The sequence below is a fragment of the Mus caroli genome, chromosome X (assembly GCF_900094665.2).
Source record: "Mus caroli chromosome X, CAROLI_EIJ_v1.1, whole genome shotgun sequence".
Taxonomy (NCBI): Eukaryota; Metazoa; Chordata; class Mammalia; order Rodentia; family Muridae; genus Mus; species Mus caroli.
This window is the reverse complement of record NC_034589.1, coordinates 84,374,736-84,378,912: the sequence shown is the minus strand read 5'-3', so window position 1 is coordinate 84,378,912 and position 4,177 is coordinate 84,374,736. Positions and strand designations below refer to the sequence as shown.

The window sequence follows — 4,177 nt, the reverse complement described above, 5'->3', positions numbered from 1 at the left end:
AGAGATGCTGTAGTTCTTTCTCACTATCCCCTTTATCCATCTCCAATAGTCTGTGTCTACTCCTGCCTAGCCTGTGCGCTACCAGGGAATTTTACATCTGGCTGGTAAAGCACTTGAATCCTTATTTGCCTCCTCTGTTCTGGACTCTTCAGAGTACTGGTAGTCCTGATGCTACCTGTCTGCTTCAGCCCTTCTTCTAGCCCATATAATGAGAGAGAGGGAGAGAGAGAGAGAGAGAGAGAGAGAGAGAGAGAGAGAGAGAGAGAGAGAATATCTCAGGCATGGAAGACAGGCTCGAATAAATAGAAAGCTCAGTCAAATAAAGTTAAATCTAAAAACAAAAACAAAAAAAAATAACATTGACAGAATAGAAGACAGTTTCTTAACTTATTTTTAAAAGATAACTAGTAAGGTGTAAGGTGTGAGAGACATGCAGAATACCAAATAAACAGTGTTGATACTCATGCTCTGGCCACCAGGAATTCAAAAGAAAAAAAGAAACATTTTCTTTCAGTATCTTTATTAATTACTGTATCACCTAATAAAAGTCTTAGATTTATTGTAGGTTTTTTAACATTAGAAAGTCTCTGTCTTCTGAACAGTGAAAAACTGACAAATATAGGTTCTGTAATGTCTCTATCTAATGTTTCACCTAAAGCAGGTCTTCTAACACAGCTTCATTACATTAACCTTTTCACTGTGTGTCTCTTTTCTCCGTTCTCTTTTTTTCTTTCACATATTTTTTATATTGATAAAAGAGCTCATTGTGTAGTTCAGCTTGGCCCTGAATTCAGTATGTAGTACAGGAGCACAGGTAGATCTTCTTCATCCTTCCAAGTGCATGAGTATTATGAACAGCCATATCTTATGTAATACTAATATTAGTAGTATAAATTAGAAGTATTTTTCTCTCTGTTTTGTTTTATTTGAGACAGAATTTCACACTAGCATAGGCTGGTTTGGAACTCACTGTGTAACAAAACTTCATGGAATCATCCTATCTCATGTTTTTAAGTGCTGATCACCACTGTATTTGACCATATTTTACATTGTATAATGTTATTTTAGTAAGACCTACAATATTTGGCTACACAAATATGTTATCTGATTTACTAGAGTATTACATTCCATTATCTACCTTTTCTATCAAGATTGTCTTCTTGTTTCTGATTATGACCACCCAAGAACAACACATTCAGTTTATGCCACAGAGTAAGCATCCTGTAACACAGGTTGAACATGGCAAACATGATATTGTGCCCTCACATCTGACCATTTATTGAATTATTTTTACTGTATTTTGTTTTAGAAAATTAATATTATATATTTTATAATATAACAGTCTAAAGAATTTAATTTAAAATAATTTATGACTATAACTGAGTACATTTTGACAGAATAAAAATGACTGGATCATATATTAGATTCATAATTAAATCGTCCACTATTCAATAGCCAATAATGCTTAGTGAAATAGACTTTTCTCCAGGGACTATTATTCATGCATTATAAAATGATTGCTTAGGAAAACACAACTATTCAAAGAAAAAAATGAGATGTATCTATTTAAGTTAGGGAAATTTTATTCTATAATTTTGTTGAAGATGTTTATGGACCCTTGGATTTGGGAATCTTTGCTCTCTTCTGTATCTAATATAAACTGGCAATATACATATTGGGAAAAGATCTTTACCAACTTTACATCTGATAGAGGGATAATATCCAATCTATACAAAGAACTTAAGAAGATAGACTGCAGAGAACCAAACAACACTATTACAAAATGGAATGCAACGATAAACAGAACTGAGGTATCTCAAATGGCCATGAAGCACCTAGAGAAATGTTCAACATCCTTAGTCATCAGGGAAATGCCAATCAAAACAACCCTGAGATTCCACCTCACACCAGTTAGAATGGCTAAGATCAAAAACCCAGATCACAGCAGACGTTGGTGTGGATGTAGAGAAAGAGGAACACTCCTCCATTGCTAGTGGATTTCAAGCTGGTAAAACCACTCTGGGAATCATTCTGGCAGTTCCTCAGAAAATTGGAAATAGTTCTACCTGAAGACCCAGCTATACCACTCCTGAGCATATAACGAAAAGACACTTCTCCAACTTATAACAAGGACACATGCTCCACTATATTCATAGCAGCCTTATTTATAATAACCAGAAGCTGGAATCAACCCAGATGTCCCTCACAAAAGAAATGGATACAGAACATTTACACAGTGTAGTACTACTCACCTATTAAAAACACTAATTCATGGAATTCACAGGCAAATGGATCGAACTAGAAAAATATCACCCTAAGTGAGGTAACCCAGTTACAAAAGAACACACATGATATGTACTCACTGATAAGTGGATATTAGCCCAAAAGTTTGGAATACCCATGATACAACCCACAGACCATATGAAGCTCAAAAAAAGGAAGACCTTCAGTCTGACTTAGAAGGGGGAACAAAAGGAGAGAGAGGAAGAGAAGGATCTGGGAGGGAGAGAGGAAGGGGAGGTATAAAGGGTGTAGGATCAAGTGTGGGAGGAGATAGGAGAGAAGTACAGAGGGTCAGGAAATCGAACTGAGGTGTGTAGCAGTGGGGGATGGGGAACTGGGGTAGCCAACAGAAAGTCCCAGATGTCAGGGAAGCAAGAGGTTCCCAGGACCCAAAGGGATGCCATTAGCCAAAATACCTGACAAAGGGGAGATAGAACCATATCCAGTGGTTAGGCATGACACCAGGTTAAGGGATGGAGTCATCTCAAAATATTAACCCAGAATGTCTCTTGTTTAAAGGAATTGCAGGGACAAGGAGAGGAGCAGAGATTGAAGGAAAGGTCATCCAGGGACTGCCCAACCTAGGGATCTTCCCTATGTACAGACACCAAATACAAACACTAATGATGATGCCAAGAAGTGCTTGCTGACAGGAGCCTGATATTATAGCTGTCTCCTGAGATGCTCTTTCAGAGCCTGACAAATACATAGGCAGATGCTTGCAATCTGCCTGAGTATTGGACTGAGTATGGGATCCCCAGTGGAGAAGTTAGGAGAAGGACTGAAGGAGACAAAGGGGTTTCCAACCCCATAGAAAGAACAACAATATTAACCAACTAGACTCCCTCTAGAGCTCCCAGGGTCTAAACCACCAAAGTGTACACATGAAGGGACCCATGGCTTCAGCTGCATATGTGGCAGAGGATGACCTTATCTAGGATCAATGGAAGGGGAAGAACCTGGTCCTGTCTCGGCTCAATGCCCCTGTGTAGGGAATGCTAGTTTGATGAGGCAGGAGTGAGTAGGTGGGCAGGAGAACACCCTCGTATAAGAAGGAGGAGGGGGTTCTGGATAAGGGGCATTCAGAGGAGAAACAAGGAAGGGGCCAACATTTGAAATGTAAATAAAGAGCTCAAGAAGCTGAACTCCAGAATTCAAATAACCCCATTAAAATATAATGTACAGTGCTCACTTCGACAGCACATATACTAAAATTGGAATGATACAGAGAAGATTAGCATGGCCCCTGCGCAAGGATGACACGCAAATTCGTGAAGCGTTCCATATTTTTAACTTAGTCTGCACAGGTGAGAGTGAGCACCACAGAGGCAGACAGCTTCCGGGACAGGCAGGAGTCACAGAGCGGCTGAGGCAGCACCCTTTTAGGGCCGCAGACATCCGGCACCCTCCCAGCCGGAGGAGAGTGGTCCACTCAGCACGGAGCGCCATCTTGGATCCGGGACTCCTCTGAACTTAGGAACTTAGTCTGCACAGGTGAGAGTGTGCACCACAGAAGCTGACAGCTTCTGTGACCTGCCAAAGCAACACAGCATCTGGGAAAGGTCCTGTTTGGGCCTTCTTCTGCGGCCAGGAGGAGGTCCAAACACCAGATATCTGTGCACCTTCCCTGTAAGAGGATAGCTTGTCAGCAGAGAGTACTCTAACCACTGAAACTCAGAGGAGAGAGCCTGTCTCCCAGGTCTGCTGATAGACTATAATCAGAATCACCAGAAGAACAATCTCTAAACAGAGACAACTATAACAACTCCAGAGATTACCAGATGGTGAAAGGTAAACATAAGAATCTTACTAACAGAAACCAAGACCACTCACCATCATCAGAACCCAGCACTCCCACTTCGCCCAGTCCAGGACACCCCAACACACCTGAAAA

General features: G+C 40.7%; 1 non-coding gene across 1 annotated transcript; it reads left to right on the top strand.

The window, feature by feature from the left end:
* The first annotated feature begins 3,467 nt into the window (after positions 1-3,467).
* On the top strand, positions 3,468-3,574 carry LOC115030245. The gene has a single exon (XR_003835837.1). It is a non-coding gene; the product is annotated as a U6 spliceosomal RNA (small nuclear RNA).
* The last annotated feature ends 603 nt before the right edge of the window (positions 3,575-4,177 follow it).